The 27,478-nt window shown below is 34.6% G+C and overlaps 1 protein-coding gene across 11 annotated transcripts in view; it reads left to right on the top strand.

Moving 5' to 3' along the window:
- Positions 1 to 27,478, top strand: part of LRFN5 (leucine rich repeat and fibronectin type III domain containing 5) — a 357,934-nt gene that overhangs the window by 190,049 nt on the left and 140,407 nt on the right. The window contains exon 4 of one of the 11 annotated variants that reach the window (XM_051978004.1): positions 24,948 to 25,031. The exons of the other annotated variants lie outside the window; for them this stretch is intronic. The gene's annotated coding sequence lies outside the window, so the exon portion shown is untranslated. The remainder of the gene's footprint in view (positions 1 to 24,947; positions 25,032 to 27,478) is intronic. 11 annotated transcript variants of the gene reach the window in all.

The raw sequence follows: 27,478 nt of genomic DNA, 5'->3' as shown, positions 1-27,478 counted from the left end.
TAACTCCTACTGTTTTCAAAGATTTTCAAGTGAAGTATTAAAAAAAATAGTAATAGTATTCAAAGACAAAGGTAGGGAGACAGAGATCTTGAATGAAGTTTTCATTGCTATTTTTATGCTAAAGAGGGTTTTTTATAGAAAAAGAGACAAGGGTCTTTTTAGTTAAGCAAAAAAGTTTTGGTATTGCTGGGTCATCTTAAGTGTAAGGCTTTTTTCAAGCCTCACCTTTCAAACTCATTCTTCCAGGGGATTTAAGGCACAATCTACAGTCCAGATAGATGGAACATACATATAAAGTGGCTAACTTTTGTTAGTTATGGAAATATCCATTAATGTTTAGTCATGAATTGTAAAATTAATAGGGAAAAAATATTATTAATTGGACCTTAGTACCTATTCAATAGAACTTGCCAATCATTAAAGCTCCTTGAATCAATATCAACAGCATCTGAGGGCAAACAGAAAAGCCCTTCTGAGATTGGTTAGGCAAATATACCTACCCATGCTGTCTAAGTAACAAGAATTTATTCTCCTCCCACTGCTTGCCATTGATCCCAGATTACTTGGTAAGATTTCTTTTAGAATTTGGATTAGGATATCTTTGTAAAATTTGAAATAATTTTATCAATTCATGTATTCCCGATTTCAAATATAGTATTATTCAATTAATATCCTTCACTAATTCCTGATAAGCATTTAGAGTAACCAAATTATCCCCGCCAATTTCCATTTTAGAATTGGCCTAAAATCAGTGATAGATTGCATCCAAAATACCTCTTTTCCTGTGCTCCCCAAAACTTTCACCACTCCAACTTTTTTATTTTTTGTATACATATTTTAAAATTTTTATTTTTGTGCTTTTCCTATTTTTTGTAAGGTATTAGTAATACTGTGCTATTTTTCTCCCCCTATGTATTTAAGAAAAATTACCATGATGAGAAGTGGTATAGCAAAGAATACATATTTTCTTAAAAATTCAAAATAACCTTAAATCTTGGCAATGCTTGTAAAATGTATCCTAAAATAGACCTAGCATTTCAGAAGGAAGTGGACTTGAGTGGGTTTTTAGTGGGAAGAAAATATATTTCATGTTAAGTTTTTCTGATTTTCAAGCAGTCCCTTGAAAGATAGAAGTAAAGTATTTTGATTTTCCCACAGCTAATGACCCCTTAAATTAGCATTAGCATTTTTTAAAGGCAGGTTGTTTCAATGGAGTTTACTGATAAAAAACTGGCTAGGGTCTTTTAATTTAAATTTAATTATTTAGATCAGGAGCTAGAAAGATTATCTGTATTTCGAAAGGAATAGCCCATCCTCTTTCTTTTCATTCTTTTAAAGTGCTTCCTGAACTAGTTCCCTAGGTATAAAAATTGGACTTTTCTTCGGGTTCAGAGAGATTCGAATAGGAAGCCTGGGGTAGGGGAGAAGGTGCTACTTCTTCCCCTCTTCCAGCATTTAGATTTCACAGTCTTTGCCTTCCTGTCTTCTTCCAAGGTACTGATAAAATAATTTACTTTTAGGATTTAAGGGAACTGTCTCTGAGGGTTGGAGAAATACACCAAAATAGAGAATACAAAAATTGGAAGATCTCCCAGTCCTTTTCCTTTTAATTAATTAATACTTTCAGATACTATTCTCAGTCCCTGCTCTCTGATTTTGCCTTATTCCAAATTCAATATGATATTGATATCAGCTGGACAATAACCAATATTATAAATTTTATCTTATATATATTCTTATATGATACCTGATATATTTGATATTTGATATCTTTCCCCTGTGTTGGCCAGGTGATAACTATTTCTAATGCCAAATTAATTCCTGTGATAAAGCGCCTGCTGGTTTTTACCTTTTTCCCCACTTTATCCTCACTTTTTGTTATTTAATTCCCACTTACCTGAATTGTACCTGTGTGTCTAAGTGGGCACCCTTCCACTGAAGCTCTGTCCATGTTCCATCCCTAGTTTGGCCACCACTGTTGGAGTCCAGCTCCAGTAGTGATGAAGGATGTGACAATATACCAGGGTCAAGAGGAGAAGTCCTGGTTATGAACTCTGAAGTTTATTGATCAGAGACATAAATATATATGCCTCAAATGCTCATAGATTTGATACAAAGTACACTCTTTTAAAATTCCTATAGCCTAACAAAATTCTACTATGAGTAAATTATTAAACCCCTTAAGCCCAGGATCTTGGTTACTTAGAGATGTAAATAGTTGAGATACATTTTAAAGTAAAGTTTATACAATTATCTCATGTATCTTTCTCCCAAATACCTTGAGTCTCCTTGTGGACATTCTTTCCTGTCCTAAATTCAAAGGTTTAGCTTTTAATCCAAAGAGTAGTGTTTGCATTTTGCTTCAGTTGCTAAATTATTAATTTATTATATTGACAAGTAGTCTCTGATATATCAATAAGGGAGTTTTGGTGAGCCAAGTTACTATAAGACTCAAAACCTGGAATGGAGTCTTACCTCCTGGCTCTCTACACCTCAGCATTGTCCTTTTTAAGGATTTTTAGGATTTAGATTGTTTTTTTTTCCCCAAACCAGTGGCCACAGTTGAATTTTCCAAATTTGTCATTATATTGAGTATAGCACTCTAACGGTATCATCTATTAGAGTTTTAAATAACTTGACTGCAATTCCAACACCTCCATTAACCCTCTTGTTAGCAGTGCTTCCTAAGACCTATTTACTTAATTCTCCACAATTGGTGGAGACTCTAGACTCTAGACAATAACCACACCATCATGGTTACTGATGTATAGTTCTTTTATATATTCTTGTCACCTTTTCTTCTTTTCTATTTCTGTTAACTCCTTATAATTTTTGTCTTTTATCTATATTATTTCATGAAACATTCCCTTTGATAGCTCTAATTTTCTTGAAGAGATCTCTTGTCTTTTCTATTCTATTATTTTCTTCTAATCTTTTTGCATTGCCCATGTAAGAATATTCTTATTTGCACTCAGTTAAATATCTTTCCTTTTTTCTTTCCATTTGGCTTTTCTTCTTGCCTTGGTTATTTGTAAAGTCTCATCAGCCATTTTGCTTTATTGCTCTTCTTTTTCTCTGGAATATTTTTCTTGCTTTCTCCCTCACAATATTGCAAATTTTTGCCTGTACGTCTTCAGGAACTCTTTCTAATCTTTAAAATCAATTCTTCACTTCTACTTTATAGTAGTTACTTGGGTCACAGGTATATGGTCTGATGATTTTTCCTTCTTCAATTTAAGGATGAATTTTTCAATAAGAAACTCATGATCTGAGTCATAGTCAGCTCCAGGTACTGGCTTCAAAGAATAGAAGCAGTCTGATTTCAATTTTGAGCATCTGGTGATTACTATGACCAGTGAGTTATCTTAATAAAATGCTGTTAATCTTTGCCTTGCTTCATTTTGTATTCCTAGCTCAAACTTGCCTGTTATTCTAATTATCTTTTGATTTTCTACTACTTTTTACTATTTTCTATTACTTTTTTGATGTTCTTTCTAAAAGTTATTGTAGGTCTTCATATAACTGATTACCCTGGCATCTTTTGCATCAATTTTTGGAGCATAGACATATTATTGTGATATTGAATGGTTTCCTTGAATTCAAACAAATGCAATTCTGTCCTTTTTGAGATTAAATCCTAGTACTACTTTTCTCATCCTTTTATCAATTATGAAGACTACTCCATTTTCTAAGGGATTCTTGCCTATAATAATTATTACTTGAATTAAATTTACCCATTCCCTTTCATGTAAGTTCACTGAAATCCAAGCTATCAGTGTCCTTTTCTTTCTATTTTCTGTTTGTCCATATCCAACTTACTTTCACTTTACATTCTAGGGTCCTATGCAATATTGATCAAATGAATCTTCAGCTGAACTCCCTTTCAGCTTTGGTCCTGTGCTTCATTAGTACTGGAGCTACTTGTAGTTGTTTTCCAGTAGTACTTTTGGATCTGAGGGATTCATCTTCCAATGTCATTTCTTATCATTTCAATACTGTCTTCACGATTCCTTGGGGTTCAGGAAGGGTTTGATAACTGCTGCTTTATAATATAGTTTTATAATATGTATGCTTTATAATATAGTTTTATTTTAGTCTGGAAGTGCTTCTCATCTTTATCCCCAAATCTTGATAATTACTACATATTCTAGATTTTGTTTCTCCAAATAAACTTTATTATTAGCTTACAACTCACAAATTTGGCTATGTTGTGTCAATGCCATTTTTATTTAAATAATTGTTTTTTAATGGTTATTATCTAGGATTTTTTGAGTTAAATTCCATTTGGTTTGTGTCCTTTGTAATCTCTAAATCAATTATTATTTTCCTTCTCTTATTTTCTGTAAATGATATATTTATTATGTCGGCATTTTTGAATATTTGCAATATCTCTGTGCCCTAATGTATGGTCAGTTTTTCTTAAAGTTCCACAAGATTCTGAGACTGAGAAAGAAGTACATGTGATCTTCAATAATCACTCCATAGTGTTTAAATTGTTTTTTGTTTTTCTTTTTGTTTGTAATAGTTTTTCCTTACCCCAGGAACTTTAAAACTTGGCTAAAATTTTCCTCTAAATTCTGATTTTGGGATCTCTTTCAGTTGGTGACTGATGGTTTTTTCAATTTCTATTTTCCCCTCTTATTCTAATACTTTAGGGCAATTTTCCTTAATAATGTTTTGTAATATCATATCTAGACTTTTAAAAAATAATTTTCATGTAGTTCCAACAACTTTATATTGTCTTTCATTAATCTGTTCTCCAGATCAGTTGTTTTTCTAATGAGATGCTTCATATTCTCTTCTATTTTTTCATTCCTTGATCTCATTTTATTATTTCTTGGTGTCTTATAATATCATTAGCTTGCCCTTGACCAATTTTAGTTTTTAAGGAATCATCTTCTTCCTTAAGTTTTTGGACCTTTTTTCCATTTGGTTGGCTTTCTTTTTATGATTTTCTTGGATTGTTTTTTATTTTTTCCCTAATTTTTACTCAACTTCTGTTATTTGATTTTTCAAATCCTTTAGAAACTCTTTTAAGAACTTTCTGGGATTGTGACAATTTAACATTTTTCTTTGAAATCGGAGTACCTTTTTTTTTTTTTTTTTTTTTTTTTTAATATGATTCCAGGTCTTCTCCATCTCTGTAGTAGGTATGGTTGAGTTATTTCTCCTTTGCTTCCTCATTGTTTTTATTATTATTATATTTTAAGTGGCTTCTTATTATAATCAGATTCTAGCCCTGACTGGTGGGAAATGATGTCTCAGGCGTTAGGTTTTATATTGGTGTTTTCTGAGTTTTTTTCTGGGAGCTAGTCTTAGCATTGTTCTCTACCCCTGAACCACAGCTAGTTATGTAATTACTACAAATATTCTTGCTCCTTATCATCTCTTTTGTGCTGCAAACTTCCATGCACTTAGTTTTAATATTTCTAAGCATTTAGTTTAGTTTAATACAGTCTCTTTCTTTTATCTTTGTTATACTTATTTAAAACTAAAAGAAGAACATTGAAATTTCCTGTCACTATTGTGTTATTGTCTGTATTTCTTTTATGAGTTTGGATATTGAGGCATATGAAATCCTTAGGTTTAATATTGATTAGCTTGACAATTCCTTTAGTCAAAGATGGTTTCTTTATCTCTTTTTATATTTTAAATGTTTTGTTTTGCTTTGTGATAGCATGACAACTGAATTTTTTGGATTCACTTGATGCAAGGAAATTTTTTTCAGTCCTTTATTTTTCTATGTTTTTGTTTGTTTTCAAACCCTTCTCTCCCTTTCTCTGTAGACATATTACTATTTCTTTTTAATTATTTTAGGGCAACCATATGTACTCATTGGATCCCTTTCCCTCAATCCTTCCCTCCTCATTTTTTTTTTTAAACACTAATTTTGGAGTTTTGCTTATTTGATACTTTTTTCCCCTTTACATAGCTTTTTACTCCCTCTCCATCTTTTTTCTCTCTCTCTTGGATAGTCAAGTAGAAACCTCTCCATTTCTCTCTCCTCTTCATTTTTTTTTTAATTCCTTATTTGTGTCTGTAGATTATTATTTCTTCACCTGAGTGATTTCTCCCTGGCTGTCCTTGCCCAGAGGTGATTTTGCTTTGCTAGTAGGAAGACTGAATTAGAATTATAGCTATGTTTTTTTTCCTTTAAGAGTACAGTCTTTAGCCTACAACAGCTCCTTGTCCTAGAATGTCATCTTCAGGCATAAGTTCATTACTCAGTTTGTAATGCCAGAGAAACTGAGGCAAGATAGAGACTAGAGAGTTTTTAATATTTTATTTGGATTTTTGAGAGGGAGAGATTGTGCTGGGAGCATGATGTCCCCAGGGCTGATGTCCAAAGCATCCAGCAGGGAATGTGAGTTCTCAATGACATATATATGCACAATAGCTCCAAGTTCAGGTAGCTAAACAAAGGCAGGGGTTGGGTGAAGAGGCTGGGACCATTAATCCAGTTCTGACAGGTTGGAGGGGTAGGACCATAAATTCTTGATGACTTAGGAGGAGTTAGGAACCAGGAAGTTTGAACTCTCCCTTATCTTGAGTTTACATATTTACAATTTATTACCTTAGAGTAACTAGCCCAAATGATCAGGAGTGGGGTTGTAAACTAAGGAACTGAGGCAGTTTGATTCAGAGAATCTGAGGTAGGGCAATTTAAGGAAACTGAGTCAGGACAATAAAAGGGAACTGTGACACAAGTTCACCATGGATTTACTACCTACAACAAGATGGTGAATAACAGAGTTGCTAAATGACACCTCTTTCCACATTCTGAATGTGATCATTGTGTTTAACTATATCTGGGACTTCCTCTTGTCCCAAAGTTCAGTCTTGTTATTGTCCATTTGTTTCTGTTACATCCAACTCTTCATGATCCATCTGGGGTTTTCTTGACAAAGACACTAGAATGGCTTTTCTATTTCCTTTTTCAGTTCATTTTACATTGCCTGAGAAAATAGACAAATAAGATTAATAGCCTTGTACAGGGTCACATAGCTAATAAATATCTGAAACCAGATTTGAACCCAAGAAGATGAATCTTCTTGACTCCAAGCCCAACATTTATCCAGTAAGCATGGATAACTGTGCTATCTTGTTGCCCTGCTAACTAATTAGAGTTGATCTAATCTTACAAGAAGATGTTTTGGGCAGAACCTGAAACAAGGTACTAAGTAGAACTAATTAATACAAGGCTTGTGTTCACACCTTTACTCATTGGAGTCCACAAGTATGCTAGCTTCACAAAGTACACTTTCTAACTTCAAGGGAGTCCACACCTCCCTTAAAGCTCGTTGGGCCAGAGAGCACTATGGGAGAAAACCCATAATCCCTCTCTCTCGTATCCCACAATTCCTCCCTCTTGGATAAAAGAAACAGACAGAAGCTCTCGATCAGATTTCAGTGGAGCTACGCCAGAAGCCCTCTCTCCGAGGCAAGGCAGAATATTTTCCACTTGGCTGGCTGGTGGCAGAAGAAGTTCTTCAGAGGAAGAAGCTACAAGTCGAGATTTCACTGGAATGACATGAAGAATGGAGCTGGCTGGAGGCTGAAGAAAGCAGAGGCAGAGGCTGAAGGACCAGACCTTTGGATTTGGCGACATTCGGAGAGAGCTCTTGGAACCAAGCAGAGAGATAGGCCTCTAAGCTAACCGGGCTATATTGGAGATAATAAAAGATCTGAACTTTTATCACCTGGCTGCGTTTTGAGAAGAAAAAGCTCACTACAATTTGGTGCCCGAACAGGGACCGATTCAGATCCGTCTGAACTAGATCACAACATTTTGGCGCCTAACGTGGGGCAAACAGACCCCTCCGTGGATTTCAGTGGAAAAGCTCCGGTCCTGATCCAGTGGAAAAGCCTCTGATCCTGATCCAGTGGAAAAGACTCTTCAACCCAGAAATTAGGGTGAGTGCAACAAAGAAATTTTGTTAGAAGAGTTAAAGTAGAATTTCATCTAAGATGGGACAGATATTTAGAAAACAGCCTGTTTCTGTTCAAGGAAAATGTTTAGAGAGCATTGTCAAAGTTATGGAAAGCCAAGGTTTAATTATAAGTTTACAGCAAATCACTGAACTTTTACAAACTGTAAAGGACATATGTCCTTCTTTCTCTCTTGATAAGGAATTAGATCTAAATGAATGGAAATTGGTTGGAGAGGATCTTTGTCAATTCTATGATAAAAATGGGCCTAACTCAATAATTAATACATATAATGTAATACAATTGGCTATAAGAAGTGATAGAATGATGAAAAGGAAAGTACAGGAGGAAAAAGTGCCAACTTTACTAGGTGAAAAGGAGGACGAATCAGATGAGAATGGAGTTAATTACAATTCTGAGCATGATACTTCACAGCAGGAGGAATTAGGTGATTCCACATCTCATGACCCTCCCCCCGCAATTAACCCTTCATGGGTGGAACAAGGGGGAGGGAGAGAGACAGAAACACAGTCAGCTTCTCCTGTAAAGCAGAATTTGACAAGATTAGAAAAAGCATTAATTAAAGCAAAAAATGAAGGAGAAGATATATCTGATTTTATAAATGCATATCCTATGATTGAAAAGCTCAACTCCTCAGGTCAAAAAGAGAGAAAATACACTCCTTTTAATTTGGGAAAAATTAAAGATTTGAAAAAGGGTTGCACTCTTTATGGGGCTACATCATCTTATGTGAAGATGTTACTAGATAATTTGTCTTATGAAATCCTAACCCTGAATGACTGGAAATCCATAGCGAAAACTTGTCTAGAACTGGGACAAAATTTATTGTGGCTTTCGGAGTTTCATGAATTATGTAGGATTCAAGCCCAACGCAATAGGCAAACAGGAGCTATTGTACAAGTTGCTTTTGACCAACTAGCTGGTGAAGGTCAGTATGCAGAGAGTTCAGAACAGATTTATTATCCCATAACAGTGTATGAGCAAATTTCTAAGGCTGCAATAAAAGCTTGGAATTCTCTCCCTGGACAGAAAGATGGAAATAATGCTTTCACAAAAATAGAGCAAGGTCCCAATGAACCTTTTGCAGATTTTGTGGGACGTTTACAAACAGCTGTAATAAGAACCATTGGAGACAATGCAGCAACAGAAATAATGACTAAACATTTGGCTAAGGAAAATGCCAATGAGGTTTGCAAAAGAATTATATGGGGGCTAGACAAAGATGCTCCTTTAAAGGAAATCATAAGACGCTGTGCCACAGTGGGCACAAATGCTTATTATGCCCAGACTATGATGAACATGGAAAGACAAGGTCCTTCTTGGCAGAGGAATTCTAGAGAGACTCGTCGATGTTTTCAGTGCGGAAAAATTGGACATTTGAGAGCTCATTGTAGATATGGAGATAGAGTGAGAAGACAGGGTGAGAGAAAACCCAAAATCCCATGTCCAAAATGTAACCGAGGCTTTCACTGGGCTTCTAAATGTATATTGACCCAGAAGAATGAGAGGCAGGGCCCAGCTCCAAAGTATCAATCAAAGGACAGGTGGGGCATGATAGCAGCTGAGGTTACACCCAGAGAGACTTTAGAAATTCAGAACTCTGATGTCATCAACCAACAGAAAAGCAATCAGGATTACAGTTGGGAAGAATACAGGCCTTTTAAGACAACAAGGCAATATCCAGTGCTCCAATGTAATTACCAGATGATGAGGAGAAATGCCAAATTTGGTAAATAGACGGGAATTAGATTAACTGCTTGGGAAAGAGGATCTGCTTATATTTCCACAGATGAAGAAACAACAAGAGGAAACTGTTTTAGTTCTTGAAAAACCAGCGAGAATCATTGGATTCCTTAAGATGAAAAATTGTTGATGAGACTTTTGCAGTACCTCAGGGCTTACAGGAACTATTGGATTCCTGGCACATGAACTAATGGACAATGGATTCCTTATGGACTATTTCTAGGACTTATGGACATGTGTAAATTTTCAGGTTGATTCATGTTGTTACATTACTACTAGCCTGTGTTATATTGCTATGTGCTCATGTAAATTATGTATAATGCCTCCCATATTGATGGATTTATGTATACCATGTATATCTGTTACAAAGTTCTGGCCCATATTGATGGATTTATGTGTACCCCTTCAGAAACCCACTATGTTCCAAAACAAAAGAAAGGGGGAGATGTTGGAATCCTTACTAACTGCTAACTAATTAGAGTTGATCTAATCTTAGAAGAAGATGTTTTGGGCAGAACCTGAAACAAGGTACTAAGTAGAACTAATTAATACAAGGCTTGTGTTCACACCTTTACTCATTGGAGTCCACAAGTATGCTAGCTTCACAAAGTACACTTTCTAACTTCAAGGGAGTCCACACCTCCCTTAAAGCTCGTTGGGCCAGAGAGCACTATGGGAGAAAACCCATAATCCCTCTCTCTCATATCCCACAATTCCTCCCTCTTGGATAAAAGAAACAGACAGAAGCTCTCGGTCAGATTTCAGTGGAGCTACGCCAGAAGCCCTCTCTCCGAGGCAAGGCAGAATATTTTCCACTTGGCTGGCTGGTGGCAGAAGAAGTTCTTCAGAGGAAGAAGCTACAAGTCGAGATTTCACTGGAATGACATGAAGAATGGAGCTGGCTGGAGGCTGAAGAAAGCAGAGGCAGAGGCTGAAGGACCAGACCTTTGGATTTGGCGACATTCGGAGAGAGCTCTTGGAACCAAGCAGAGAGATAGGCCTCTAAGCTAACCGGGCTATATTGGAGATAATAAAAGATCTGAACTTTTATCACCTGGCTGCGTTTTGAGAAGAAAAAGCTCACCACAATTTGGTGCCCGAACAGGGACCGATTCAGATCCGTCTGAACTAGATCACAACACCCTGTTGTTCAAATTGATCATTTTTCAATCCATGGGTTCTGAAATACTCAAACCCAATCCCCAATGTTCATGGACTTCTATTTTCCTGAGTTCATTTGTTTAGAAAATAACACACTATTATTTTTTTTTCTTGGATTTTTTCAACCAGAACTTTTTCTAATTCATTTTCTAGATCTTTTGGAGGAGGTATCTTGGAAGAGCTGGTCTATACTTCTTCCAACTGTTACTCAACTATCTTGTCTCTACTATCCAGTAATATCTTAGCACTTGTCTTTCTAAAATGCATGTTCAAATCCTACTTCAGGAAAGTATAAATGCAAAATTTCAAAGAACAACTACAATATTTACCATAGGCTATTCTCATTCTGCTTGGTTTGGTGAAGCTAAAACTTCTAGTAACTTACATGGGTTATAAAGCATTAAAATATATATATCTTGGGGCCTTGTGGCTTTAATATCTCCCAAAACACAAGCTTACTAAGGTTCCTAGTCTAACTCTGCAACTTTTCTAAATAAGTTGTATATTTGGGATAGTATTAGTATCACTAGACCCTGGACTGAAACATGTGCTTGGGTAATTTTTCAACATTGACTCTTGCAAAAACTTCTGTTCCAACTTTTCCCCTCCTTCCCTCCACTCCCTCTCCTAGATGACAGGCAGTCCTATACATGTCAAACATGCTAGAGTATATGTTAAATACAATATATGTATACATATTTATACAGTTAACTTGTTGCACAAGAAAAATTGGATTTAGAAAGAAGGTAAAAATAACCCGGGAAGAAAAACAAAAATGCAAGCAAACAACAATAGAAAGAGTGCAAATGCTACTCCCACATTGTGGTCCACATTCATTTCCCAGTATTCTTTCACTAGTTATAGCTGGTTCTGTTCATCACTGATCAATTGGAATCAATTTGGATCCTCTCATTGCCGAAGATAGCCATTTCCATCAAATTGATCCTCATATAGTATTGTTGTTGAATGATCTCCTGGTTTTGCTCATTTCACTTAGCATCAGTTCATGTAAGTCTCTCCAAGCCTCTCTGTATTCATCCTGCTGGTCATTTCTTACAGAACAATAATATTCCATAACATTCATATAGCACAATTTACTCAGCCATTCTCCAATTGATGGACATCCATCCAATTTCCAGTTTCTAGCCACAATGAAAAGGGCTGCCACAAACATTTTTGCACATAATATCTCTTTGGGATATAAGCCTGGTAGTGACACTTCTAGATCAAGCAGTTTTATAACTTTTTGAGTATAGTTCCAAATTGCTCTCCAGAATGGTTGGATCTGTTCACAACTCCACTGATAATGATGCATTAGCTTTTAAAAGTGAATGTTTTGACTTTTGCATTTTCTTGGAACTCAAAAATGTATTGAAAGTCTTTCTAATTGACCACAGAATTTCAGAAAAAAATTCTTGACCAGATTTATTTCTCTATACTGTTGTTCTTGTTGTGCTGCCTCTTCTAATATGTTACTCATGTAAAGAACAGTTACAGTAATTATAGTAATTATACATATAAACTTCATTTAATTGGCAATAGTCCATTATGATTATACTGAAACTAAAAGAACAAATGAATTATGTCATTATGTTTTCTTTCCCACTACTTTTTCCCTTTTGGAAAGAAATTGGCACTGAATATTTCCAGACCATGCCTATTATTTCTTATTGGGTTTGGCTTTGTTCGGGGCTTTCAAGTCACAATTATTTTCCCTCTTTTCCCGTACCCTACTGAATAGGAGCTGGAGATTTTAATAATCATAACCTGTTATTATAATCAACATGTTAATATAGAGATAAAAGGACCCCTCAGTTCATTTTGAATTTTGAATTCTTCCCAATATGTGTTTTTATATTATTAATAGTAATATTAATTTATATCATTAATAACATATAAGTTCCTAAGTTTCCCCAGGCAAAGGAATAGATCCTGCTCTATTGTAAAAATAATGTGAATTTAATATAACTATTGGCATTTTCAAACAAAAGCAAGCATGGGTTTTATGTAAAGTCAAAATCAGAATTAATCATAGCTTAAGGAAATGTATGAAAACAATTCTTATAAATATGCCTGATGATGAATAAGTACACAGAGAGGATAGGTTGTGGTGTGGGGGGCCCAGAGGGATTTTGTAGTATATACCTTCCTTATGGAAGTACTTTTTCATGATTGAAGGCTTAGGCACAGGATCTAGCTTTTATAATTAGGATACCATCTTTACTTTTCCAATACTATCATTATTTTTCCTTAAGTGAAGGAGAATCAGGGAATGATGCCTATCCATTCATTGCTATTGCTACTCAGTTTCTTTCCCCTCTGCTAGATTATAGTGAAGGATACTTCTCTGTAAATTCACATAAATTCTTTAAATCCCCAGGAAAGAGAGTGGGATACCAAAGCTGCTTCTCAATTTAACTTACAAGGCAAAACTGAAAATTTTGTTTTAGACAGCCTGAATGTTTTAGAAAAATCTCGAATAGTCCATAGCAATGGTTTAAAACTATTATAATATTATTATTATTATTATTATACAGTCCCAATCAATTTGATTTGGGCTGTTTTACTCAGTGAATTATTAAATGGCAAGAAATTGTTCTAATTTGTTTCTGATTTCAGTTGGTTTTCATATAATAAGATTTTAGAGTAAATGACAATAATAGAAGATTACAGGAGTAAATGAGCTAGATTATCATCATCTTCTTGAGAACTGATATATTACTAGTGGGAAGCCTAAGTTTGGGAAATGGTTTCTGGTCAGAGACCAGAAACTCTTAGTTCTTATCACTATGGAGATCTTTTTTTGGGGTATGGTACCCAAGGGTATCGTAATCACAATTTCCTTATTCTTTTGCATCCTCAGCAGTCAGAATCACTTCAGTTATAACTCTATATGATAGCAAAAACTCAACTCAGAATAGTTGGTAGAATAACCACATAGTTGTTAGAGACTAGAAATCAAAAAGTCTGTATTAAGGGAAAAAAGGCTAGTTTGTTATTTGGACCTCCCATGGAGGGAAGATTAGAATCTGATTCTTTTTTTTTTTTTTTTCAATTTCAATTTCTCCTTATTATCATGGAATCTAGAAGAAGTGTTTTGTTGCCTTTGTTTTTCTATTTCCAACAGAAATCATATTACTATTTATTGAGAATGGGAATTCTTTAAATTATCACATAGGTATTTGAAAATGTCATGATTCTTTTATTTTAATTTAAATTCTTGAAAAGAATGAATAATTCTTGTTTCTTTCATGCAGTTCTCATGCTTTACCATAATTCCAAATTAAAAGTGAGTAATTCAGTTTCTTGAAAAATATTGGGGTCTCTACTACTGTAATGCTGGAGAAACTGAGGCAAGATAGAGATTAGAGAGTTTTTAATATTTTATTTGAGAGGGAGAGATTGTGCTGAGGGCATGTTGTCCTCAGGTCTGATGTCTCAAAGCACCCAGCAGCTAATGTGAGTTTCCCATGAAATATATATACACGCGACTCTCAGCTATCAGGGTAGACTGAGGCAGGGGCGAAGTCTGAGCACTAAGAATGGGAACAGACTATCAATCCGGTTCTGACAGGATGAGGGGAGGCACCGGACATTCTGATAAGTTGGGATCAAGAAGAACAATGACAGAATGCGGGGAGGCACTCATGTCTAAGATAGAAGATCTTTCTCCTTATCTGGATTAAACATTTACAGTTTATAATCTTAGCATAACCAGTCCTAAATTATATTAGTTCTAATGATTAGGAGGGAAGGGATTGAGGAAGAACAATTAAGGGAAATTGAGGCAGGACCATTAGGGAAACTGAATCAGGACAATAAAAGGGAATTGTGGCACAACACTACTACTGGGGTTTCTGCTATATCATTCCCAAGATCAGGTAGCCTAGGGGTTATTTCTATAATATTCCTAAGGACTGCACCACATCATACCTATAAACACATATGTGTAAAAAAATTATGTGTTTATACATGCACATATGTATAAACATGTACTTTTTCCCCTTAGTACTGTAGCTCCCAAAATAAGAGCTCATAATGTAATATTCTCTCTAAAATGTAATGTTCTCTGTTGAGGTTTTCTTGGGGTCTCTGGGAGCAGCCTTCGTTTCAGTTCAGTAATTACCGCACAGAGTAGCCAGGGGTTAAAGTCCAAATCCTTTATTGTCTTCTTCAAAGTCTTATCTCTTTCACTCGGGGCTCGACTAGTTTTCTGGAGGCCTTCTGGATCTTGGTTTCAGTGGAGAAGCAAAGGAGGAGAGCCTGCCACCACTTCTCTGTCTTCCCTACTTCTGATTCTGGCTGAGTTTATCTGAGCTTATATGCTCTCTTATCAAAGGTTTGAATCTTGTAGAACTATAGTAAGTACTAAGTACATGTACTGAACTAGAGAACTGTTAAGCACCATGCTAAACAAACATTGTCTCTATCAATTCCACTGACTTAGCACCTTGTTTCAAGTTCTGGTCCATAACATCATAAATTTTGAAAAAGTCATATTTTGATATTTAGCTTTTAGCTTTTAATTAGCTTTAATTAATCAGCCACCATGAGACCTCAGTTGGAATAGATTATCAATATTCTTATTACTATTGTCACCATTGTTTTTCTGTTCCATGTAAATGACAGAGCATCAAATGCAAAATAATACATAATAGAGTAAAATGACAATCCTAATTAGCATCATAGCAATACATGCAATAGAAGAGTATAATGCAAAGTATTAGCAATACTAGTTACTAAATTAAATTAATAATTACTTAAGTGTGTGTGTGTGTGTGTATGTATGTATGTATGAGTGAGTGAGTGAGGCCTGGGTAGACATGAACTTGTGAGTTACTTGAGAGGAATTACTGTCTTGTTTTTCCTTTTTTATCCTTAGGGCTTAGCACATATTAATCATTTAACACAGTGATGTGGAAATTACTTGTGACCATTAAAATAATTAAATAAATAAACTCAATGAACCTTACAGTTTTTTGCCTCTTATAAAGAATTGACATGAAATGTGTCCTTTTACAGCAATAATTTATTTTAGAATATTTCTCATTAAACTTGAAAGATTTTGACAATTATTATTTAATTCATGATAAAATACACTTTTATACCATTTGATACATTTACTACTATACCTTTGATAAGCAGTCCATCTTTGCATGTGTAGTCATAATTTTAGCCCATAGGTTTTCAATAAAGTTTAAATCAAATAAATTCCCAGGTCACTGAAGTATGCTTATCTTCATCTCTTGGATAAATTTCTTAATGATTTGTCATGTGTGGTTAGGTGCAGTATAATTTCTGTAATTCTAGAACATTTCTACTTCTTAATATATCAATATATTTTTTAGAGTTCATCATTTTCTCAAAGGAGACAAATTTTTAAAAATTTATTTTTAATTTATTAATAATCTCAGTTTTTCTATTGTCTAGCTCATGACAAGTGCTTTTTCTTTAAGATGTCTATACTATATTATAAAAAAGACCAGTAGCAATTACATCCAGCTGCAAGATTCTTCTGAAAATCTTTGATTATTTTCTGAGGATTAATTGTTTTGACACTGCAGTTATTAAGTGATTGGAATTACTTTTCAACTTAAATCATAGTTTTCTTTGAACTTTAATGTGACTGATCCTGTTTAATAGTGGGCTTGAATAATCTCTTAAACTCTTGACTTCCCCTCAGTGAAATAAACTTTTTAAACAGTGCAACTTTTGCACATTTACTTGGAATAATATCCATTCTTAAAAACACAACAAAAGTAAGACACATAATATATTTAAAGCATAATATCCAACACTCAGCTTACAGAAAACAAATTACAATGATAAATCTAGGTTTTATCTAGCCAAGTTCAGATGTTCTGATTCAGTGTAGGATCAGTACAAGAATGTACACATGAATATACTGTCATAAAACATGTGACAGTAATGACATATGGCTGTATCAAAGTTTTTGCTTGCCAAAAGTCATTCATATACCATTTAAATTGCTTTTTCATTTGTTCTTTTTTTATATTCCTCTTTATTAAGCTATTTGCTATTTCCATTTATAGTTTTAGTCACTAGCTATCATTTTGCAGCTTCCTCAATTATGACTTCATCTCTTTTAAGTCTGTAATATTTTAAAGAATTCAAGGTAATTTGTACTTTGGCATACATTCCATCCTTATAATTGTTTTTTTTTCTACTTGAATCTTGCCCCTTAGGTTTTAACATTCCATTATTTTGTCTCTGAGGCATATCCTTTAAAATGTTATTAGTCGTTCCCTTATTCTTATCTATACATATCTATACAGCAATGGGAGTTGTAGAAAGCACAGAATTTTAAAAAATATTTCAATGCTTTATTTTCCAAATACATGTAAAGATAACTTTCAACATTTGTTTTTGTAAGACTTTGTGTTCCAAATTTTTCTTCCTCTGTCCTTTACCTACCCCTCCTCAAGACATCAAGTAATCTGATATACATTTTTAATGTACAATTATTTTAAGCACATTTCCATTTTTGTCATGTTGAAAGCACAGGTATTTTATCTATATTCTGAGTGGAAGTTAAAAATGCCTCAATGTAGTGAGCTATCTGAGATAAGAGTCAGATTCAAGAATAGCAGTAGATTCAGATCAGGGGAATTGTGAAGTTCAAATGAGTTAACATATGTAAAAGAACTTTGTAAAACTTAAAGCTATACATAAATTGCAGGTTTTTATTACTATTATTAGTTTACAATCATCAAGACTCAAGTCAGGTGATGATGACTCCATTACCTGAGCCATGAAGTTTTTCTCTTCTCAACTATTACCCACAAATTTCTTCAACTTATTTCACATGACTTATTACTCCTTTAAACTACCTCAGGAACACACAAAAGTGATCATAACCTTGATCATTGCCCACAAATACTAAATTTCCATGTTTATGAGTTCGAAAGTCCTTATCAGATCATAATCTATTGACATGCCAATTCTTCCTTTGCATCCTAAACCCAAACTTTGTTCTTTGTCCACATTGTGACCTCCAATTCTTTAATCTCTCATTTCCATCCTTGGCTTTCATCCCTGCACCTTCTATATCTTCTTCCCTTCTTCCCTTTACCCTTTGGTGAACAAATTCAATTTGAAACTGTCCTCTTTTCTTGAGTTCATTACCCCTTATTATTACCCTTCAGTTTGGAACCTTCTCATCATCCATTCTTTTTGGTCTTTCAAAGGAGCTGATAAATGAAACTAGAGAAAATCATGTAACTGTGTCAACTAAAATTGATACTGTGTAATTTTAAATGGATCGTCAGTGCTTCAAGGCAATTTTTCACACCTTTTTGCAACTCCCACATACTCGCACTATCTCATGCATATCTTTTCATCTCTCCTCAAGCCTTGGAGGTCCTCTATTTCTTATATCCTCTCAGCTGAAAACCTTAACTCATATTTTACTGAAAAAAACTTAATCCATTGATAGAGTTCCCCTGTGTACTTTCTCACATCTTTTAAACTCCTTCTCCCTGTAGCTCTTTTCTTTCCCAAAGCCAACTATTCTAAATGAACAAGTGATTCCATTCCATCCTGTTTTCTCAAGTAAAATTCCTTATCTTATTATCTTACACTTTACCACATATCCTCAATTTCTTTTTGTCTCTTGATTGCTTCCTTACTGGTAACAAACATGCCCATTTCCTCCCACTGTCAAAAAACCCAATATTTTCCCATATTTCTCCTCCCTTTTGTGGGTAAATTCCTTGAGAGGGCTATCTACAATAGGAGCCTCCATTTCCTTTTTTCTCATGCTTATTTTAACTCTAGAGTCTGGCTTCTGATTTCAGTATTCAGATGAAAATACTCTCTCTAGAGTTCTTAATGATCTGAGAAGGCCAAATTTAATGATCTTTTCCTAGTTTTTATTCTTATAGACCTCTCTAAAACCTTGAAACTGTCAAAAAACCTTTCTTTTATTTCTCATTTTCCTTTGATCTACATTTGTCCAAGTTACACTAACCATTTGTGTCACATATGGCTCTTTTCTGGACCTTCTTCTCTTCTCCCTCTATTCTATTTTACTTAGTATTCTCGTCAATATTTGTGGATACAAGTTTCATTTTTATATTCATGATTCTCAAAACTACCTATCCAACACTCTCTGCTGACCTCCAGTCTCTTACCATGGTTTCCAATGAGACATCTCAAACTAGATTCCCTATAGGCATTTTAAATTCAACATGTACAAAAATTAAGTCATTGACTCTTCCCAATTGCAACTCTTTTGCTGACTTTCTTACTACTATATATACTACTATTCCTTATGACATCATGATACTCCCAATCACCCAGGCTCACAATAAATGTGTCATCTTCAACTGTTTAACTTCTCATATCTAATCTGTAGTCAGTCTTTTGATTATAGCTTCCAAACATCTCTCCTTTTCTTCTCTGACATTGCCACTATGCTGTTGTAGGTCCTTATCATCTCTCTGTTAATTTTTCTGCTTACTACAAGTCTCTCTCTCTATTCCAGTACATCCTTCACTCAGCTGTCAAAATGGTCTTAAAGCTCAGGCCTGACCATGTCAACTATCCCACTCAGTAAACCCAAGTGCCTTACTATCATCTTCATAATCAAATATGAAATCATCTATGTAGCATTTAGAGACCTTTATAACCTCAACTTTTCATATCTTTCCAGCCTTCTTACACTATAAGCTACTCTCCCAGCTTCTGTCCTTATTCAGGTAATACTGACCTTCTTGTTTTTCCTCCAAGAAGACACCACATATATTGACTGATGCATTTTAGTGTACCTCATGTCTGCAATGTTCTCTTTCCTCATCTTTACCTCCTGGATTCTCTAACTTCCTTCAAGCTCCAGGTAAACTTTTACCTTTTGTAGGAAGCCATTCCTTGTCTTTCTTAATTCAGTGTCTTCCCTCTATTTATAATTTCCATATTTAAAGTATATTGTTTGTATATAGTTATTTTTATTTTGTCTCCATTATATTATTAGCTCCTTATAAACAGGGATTCTTCTTTATCTTTGTTTATTTTCAGCATTTCTCATAGTATTTGGTACATGGTAGAGATTTAATATATATTTATTGCCTGACATTCTTAGTTGGATATTCCAGGTTTTGGCAGTAATATTCAAGATGTCAAGAGTTCCTGTTTTCCTCAATAGGATCTGACTAACAGCAATTTCTTGCCTTGAAGGGGATGATCTCTGACAGGAAGAAAAGCTTAAATCTTGGAATGATCTGGCATAATCTCAATTTATATATTATTTCTTGACTCATTAGCTGCTGTGAATGAGTCAGTGGTCTTAAACCTATGGCCTTCAGAATAAGAGAGCAGAGTTAACTTGCTTCTATTCCTCCATAATAAGAGGAGGGAGGATAGGGCTCTTGTCCTCTACTATTCTATCCCTATCCTTCACTATCTTCTATGAATGCTATTGAGTGAAGTCAGATCAACTTGCCAAGAGATAGTTACCACAGGCACCAGAGGTGTTCAGTATTATTGCAGCACTCCGTCAAATAAGGCCTAAGTAGTGGCAGTTGTGCTGCCTTGGAATATGAGAACAGGTAAGGGTTGATGTAGGAAGAGTAGGCAACAGGCAGAAATAAAAACTTCAGCAAGGTGGCTGGTGTCAGGAATGAGAGTGGGGGTGAAGGACACATTGACATTGGACAATAGACATAGATAGAGGCTCCAGTAATATTGGCTAGCTAGCATGATGGAGGCACAGATGGCAGGGAATAATGCACACAAATATTGCTTCTAGTGGCTGCAGATAGCCAAGAGATTTTCAGAGGCATTGGAAATCTAGTAACAAAAGAGTAGGTCTAAGAATGCATAGTGGTAAAAGGCAGAGCACTATATCCTGTTTTTTATTGCAATGTAAAACTGATTGTCCCCTCCACATTGCTTCTAGTAAAATACCCAATGATCATTGAACAACTCTTACCTAGGGAAGACTTGAAGGGTCAAAAGGTAGTATAAAAAGAGAAAGATTCTCACAGAAGGTGGCCATCCTTAAGAGGTTCCTCAGGAGGATCAGACAATGCTGGAAATATCATAAAATGTGCTATACCCCAGGTATTCCAGGTATTGTTCTTGTTTATGATCACTTTTTTACATTACAAGCAAGATTCACTGTGACCCAGTTCTTCCTAGAACTCTCTAGAATTCTTTCACTTCAGGGATCCCTTGCCTTATTTGTTTTGATGACTTTTCTGTTTTAGTTTTTTTATTTTCTATTTTAGTACTTCTATAGCTCCTTAAATGGCACTCCACCTTGACCAAAAATAATGCCAAAATAATTTATTTAATTACTTGATGGATGTCTAAGGAACTTACTTTGAAGAGGTAGAATTTGATAGGAGTAATATACTAACCTCTGTCCTCCATGCTAGTTCAGCTAGCTGTTCCTTAAAAAAAAACATTGTAAAAAAGCATTGCCTTGTTGGTAAAGGCCTGGTTGTTAATTTTTTTTCCTAGTCTCCTTAGTATAAATTAAATATACTTTAAGTTGCTGGGGTGGTGGAAAATAGTGAACAATTAAGGCAAGAGAGATTAAGTCAGCTAAATAAACAACTTGTGGTCTATTCAGTGCTCATCCTCATTGAATATTATTCTTCTTTGGCTAAGTAAATCTCTTGAATGATCTATAAGTGACTCACATTGTTCCAATAGTGAACCAAAACTACCAGGAAACTTTCTTAAGTCGGACTCAATTAAGTACAAACAAGTACTATACTGAAAAGAAAAGGAAATCATCAGTAACCCACATAGTAGAGGATCATAAGATGAAATTTCTATAGATATGGAGAAAGGGGTTAAGAGGAGACAGACATTTTCTGGACCTCATTTTCAAATGAATTGAACAAATGTTATGCTCTTTCCCTCCCTCTCTCTCCCTTTCTCCCTCCTTTCTTCCCTTCCTCTCTTTCTCCCTTTCCCCCTCTCTCTCTTTCTCCCTCCCTCTCTCCCTTTTTTTTCTTTCCCTGTCTCCTTCCCCCCCTTATCCATTTCTCTTTCTGTTATTCTTTATCTCTCTGTATCTCATAGAGATACACATTCTCCCTCACATACATACATACATATTCATGAATAGAATGTTGAAGAAATGCATTAAGATAAATAGGAAAATAGAGACAGAGAAAGGAAAAAGAGAAAGATGGAATAGCTGTCTATGATGGACCATAGGCAGATAGAATGTGGAGGAATGATTAATCGAAAACAAAGATTAGGGATGGGACAATGGGAAGAGAAGGGGAATAAATAAGAAAGAGAAGCCATCATCTATAGATAAGTAATCAACAAACAACACAAAAAGCAAGAAATAGCTCTGTGGCAAGAATAATAACAGATTAGTATAGAATGTAGAATTCAACAAAATGTTATTTACAAAGACACACACCTGAAACACAGAAATTCAAAGAATTAAAGGGCTAGAGTAAATCCATTATACTTGAGGTAGATTTGAAAGTAAGGAAAGCAATAATGATTTCAGAAAAAGCTATAGTAAAAACAGACATAATAATAAAAAAAATAGATAAATAGGAAATTGCATTATTCTTAAAGGCATACTAAATAATGAATTTGATGCATATATATCTACATAGATATATGTAGATATATATGTATACACACACACACATACACACAAGAACTAGCATAGTCTTGAAATATTTAAGGACAAAGTTAATTGAAATGGAAGAACAAGAAAATAAAACTATGATAATTTATAATAATATCATATCCTTTTACTGTATTAAGACTTAGAGAAATTTAAGAAAAAGAACTTTATAAAAGTCTAGAACTTTTGAAAAATTAGAATCCATAGATCCTTGGCAATTACAAATTTAGAAATAGAAAACTATCTATATTTCTCAGTCATTCTGATGGGGTGAACCCTGAAGCTGTCCTCTGACGTTGAGGAGAACTCTCCTAGAAACTTTCCTCTGAGACAAACCTGCCCCAGGAATCAAGATAAAGTGGTTTCATTCTGTTATCTTGATGGGACTAGTTGAGTCCAGGACCACTCCCTACTTAGCTCAAACTTAAGTAGTCTCATTTAGCTGAAGATCTAGATTTCTATTGACTCCTATTGAGCTGAAAATTGGCTCAGGACCACTCCCAGTAAGTGGTCTCATCTAGGCCTGGGGGCAGTGACAGCATTGAGGGAATCTCATTTGATTGAAACTTCATTTTCAAGATTTTATAAAAAACAACTTTAAAACAATTTAAAATTCATTTCTTTGCAGAAGGTCCAAAGCAGCTTACTCTGCTTCTAAGAACTCTCCCTGCTGAGAAAGCATTTTCCTCTTAGTGTCAGCCTCCATTTCCCTAAGAGAACCTAAAAAGCAGGACCATGCCAGGCCAAAGGACCCCTCCTTGTCAAGGAATCCCTCTCTCTCCTTGGCATAGTTGCCTGCCAGGACGGTGCCCACTGAAAAGAGACCCCCTCTTCTCAGTGTTAACACACCCCTGTTTATCTCTCTGACAGGATTTCTCCCTTGTTTATATCTCTGCCAGGACTTTGTCACTAGCAAAAGCTGACTTCTCAGTGCCAATAACTTCTTTTTGCCAGTCTAACTTTTTGGGTTCATAAATTCTTTTACAAAGGACCTGCGTTGACCAGAAGGCATTCCCACACCTCTCTATCCTGAGCCAAACCTCATCAATTCATGACATCTTTGCAAAGAACATCATATATTAGTGCATTGATTCCTCATATTAAAAAAAAAGCAGACATATTCAATGTATATTTTACTGATCACAATATAATAAAAATTACATCTAATAATCTTTGAAGAAAATGAATGAGATGAGGTGAGATCTTTCAAGACAGTTGTAAAAATCGAATAAGGCTTCATCTACTTCAGAGTTTACATAGGCCTAAAGGACTTGGAAGATTGAGTCAAGGGCATACTTAAGTCCCCTTCCAGCTATCCTCCTATGACATCATTTTCTCCCTATTTCAGTCAAATATGAGCAGCTATGTACTTATTGGTCAAGTTCAATTTCTTTGGTAGTTTCCACGTTTCGAATCTAAAATCCTCAGCTAATGAGGATGAGGGTCAGTGGTGGGAGAGGGTATTTGCGTTAGGGATTAAAAGTGTTAACCCTGCCCCAGAAGGTGCTTCCTTCCTTTGATGGTCTGCTCTACATGTGGGACACCCTTCTTCTGAGAATGTATAATAAACTTTGCTTTGCTCCTAGAGCTCTCTCTAGTTTTTTTTTTATTAAATGGTGACCTCCTCACCATTTCTGAACCATACAAAAAGATAACATGAATTGAAGACTAGATAACAGAAGCCTGAAGAGTATGTAGGATAAAAAGCAAATCAAAATAACAATAAAAAAATGAAAATCAGGACTAGCTTTTGCTATTTTTTGCATCCCCAAAAGTGCATAGTACGTGGAATATAATTAATTGATTGGTTGTTCTTCATCACTGGAGGACCAAAATAACATCACTATATTGAAGTCAAGGAACAGTGAGTCTGATTGTATTTGGTCAGATCAATATGAACTCTGAAAGCTCTACCACATATCAGGAACAAATACTCTTATGTGAGCACTTGGAATGGAGATGTGTCTAAATTTGTTCACCTCACATTTTGAGCTATTCCAGTTGTGTTTTGTGAAATGACTTCTTTGATATAGGCACACCATGCTGGACAGTCCTCTGCCAGTATTGTTCATGTCTTATAATTGCTTCCAAAGTTTTTCAGAGAGATCTTGAGAGAGTCTTTGTATCTCTTCTTTTGATCTTCATGTGAGTTCTCTGTAAAATAGTCTTTTAGGCAAACATACATTTGGCATTCAAACAAAGTAGTTGGCTGATCATAGTTGCATTCTCTGAAGCAGAGTTTAAATGTGTGAAGTTTAGCTCAAGAAAGGACCTCAGTGTCTGGTACTTTATCTTATCAGGTGATCTTCAGAATCTTCCTAAGAATTGAAATGAAAGTGATTTAAATTCCTGGTGAGGTGCTGGTACATGATCCAGGTTACACATACAACAAGGTCAGCACAATGGCTCTTTAAACCTTCAGTTGGATAGCCAGACTAATATCTCTTCTCTCCCACACTTTCCTTTGGAGCTTCCCAAACACTGAGCTAGCAGTGGCAATGCATTCATCAACCTCATCATCTATGTGTACATCCCTGGAAAATATACTGCCAAGGTAAGTGAACTAATGCAGCATTCAAAACTTATCTATTTGCTATAATCCATGATGCTATGAATGGATGGTGGGATGCTGGTTTATGTACAATCTCTGTTTTCTTGGTGTTAATTGTCAGAACAAAATTAACACAAGCAGCAGAGAATTAATCCATATTCTATCATATGTTATGCTAAGCGCTGGGGATATAAATAAGTGAAAGATAGTCTCAGCACTCAAGGTGTTTAAAATCTAATGGGGGAAGAACACATAAGTTACAAAGAACGGAGGAAAGAGAGAAAGGAACAGGTGAGGAGGGCCTTCACCATGGGGTCCCAGGAAAGTTAGATAGTGTTCTGTTGAGTCAAAAACAAGTGAAGTTGTTCATGGAAAATGGAGTTTTAGGAAGATTGTAAGCCTTCCATAAAACTTTCAGAAGAGTTTAATTTTATTTCCTCCAGTCCTCCAACAGAGGGGAGAGACAACTGAGGGTGAATTGAAGTGTTATCAAAATCTGAGACAATTTATAGAATGATGAGATTTCAAATGACATTTCAAATGTACATATATGTGTTATATTATATATGCATACTCATATGTATGTGTGTGTAAGCTCAAAATAAGAGACATTTGGGACATGGCTAGTGTATTTGTATATTGCTTGTCTGTGCTTACTTGTTACCAGACTGTTTTATCTTTTTATTTGGGGAGAGGGGAAAGGGAACTTATATGTAGGGAAGGATTTGTAATAGTATTGCCAAAAAATCAAAAAAGTAGTCATCGACACCTTAAAAACTTGAAGGAATCAAAAGGAGATAGCCAATCAAAAAGAGAAATGCTATAAAAATGAGAGACATATATAAACATAAAATAAAGGTCAGGAATAGAATGCTTATATAAAAAAGTAGGGTAGTAATAATTTCAGACAAAGTTAAAGCTAAAATAGATTTAATCAAAAGAGAAAAATAGGGAAACTATACTAGATGTCAGCCATATTATTCAATATTGTTTTAAACCATTTAAAATAACTAGACAGTATAAAAAACCTGAGAATAAACCTTCCAAAACAAACACAGGAATTATATAAATATAAATATAAGCCACTTATTATAGAAATAAAATTAGATCTAAATAATGGAAATAGTGTTTATTGCTTATAGGTAAGTAAAGCCAATAGACTAATTAAAAACATACAAGAATTTCATCTTATTAAACTATGTAATGACATCCCAATTAAATTACTAAAAAATTATCTTACTAAGTTAAAAAAAATAAGAAAGTTCATTTAAAAGAACAATAGGTCAGGAACTTTAAAGAAACCAAGAGAAAGGAAACAGATTTAAAAATATTAGATCTCAAACCATATTATTAAGAGAAAGCATTGTTGAAATATAAAATGAATAATTTTGATTATTTTAAATTAAATTAAATTTAAATTTAAATTTTATTGTATAATTAAGACCTACATAACCAAGCATAGGCGAATTGCAGAAAGTTGGGAGGAAAAACTTTCACTGATAATCTCTCAGATTTTTGTGTTTGTGTTGAAATATTGTTGTGTAGGAAATGATGAACTGATTGATTTAGAAAAATATGGAAAATATGGAAAATTGATTTAGAAAAATATGCTTGGTCTTATGAAAGAAGATGCTTTCCACCTTAAGAAAAACAGATGAGAAGTGGAAATAAGTATAGTTTTTTCTTAAATTTATGTGTATGACTGTATATGTGTACAAATATATGTGCTTATGGATATTTATATATGTATGTATATAAATATCTATATATATGCATATAAATCTTCATACTTATTTTAGATAGGGGAAGGAGAAGAAAAATAAAGTACCAAGTTCACAGCAGAGCAAAAAAAAATCTACAAAGAAGCAAAGAAAAACTGGACATCTCTGAAAACATTTTGTAGCATTTGTTATATAGATTTTCTTGAATTGGAAATTTAAGGCTTTATATCGAATCCTCTCATGTTATATTATATACATGGCAATTTTTTTCTGTTTTTTTTCTTTTGTACTTGTTTGAAATAAATTTAAAAGCTAAAATAAATTATCCTGAATAAATGAAACTTTAGGAGAACCTGATAGTCATCTCAAGTATCTGAAGGAGTATTAACAAATATCAGAGACAACAATGCACTGAGAGGATGCTAGTGATCACAAATAGAGTAATTGTGAAGTGGGGAAGTAACTTAATGGACTATGAGTGCTTGTTCTATCTTCTTACTGCAAAAACAGTAGTACAATCATAGCTATTTTGTACAGGTTCTAATACAGTAATCTATCTTCTTATCACCAGACTAGGACTAACCCCAATTTAATACTAGATACCAACCTTGACTCTGAAATCCCAGAACTTCTAAGACCCTTAGCACTAGAGAGAATGATCAATGAGCAACTTTTCTAGAAGCACAGGAGTTTATACTTTAAGCTGCATGCTATTAGGATCTCTTTTAA

This window comes from Antechinus flavipes, chromosome 2 (genome assembly GCF_016432865.1).
Source record: "Antechinus flavipes isolate AdamAnt ecotype Samford, QLD, Australia chromosome 2, AdamAnt_v2, whole genome shotgun sequence".
NCBI classification, from domain to species: Eukaryota; Metazoa; Chordata; class Mammalia; order Dasyuromorphia; family Dasyuridae; genus Antechinus; species Antechinus flavipes.
This window is presented reverse-complemented; position numbering and strand designations above follow the sequence as displayed.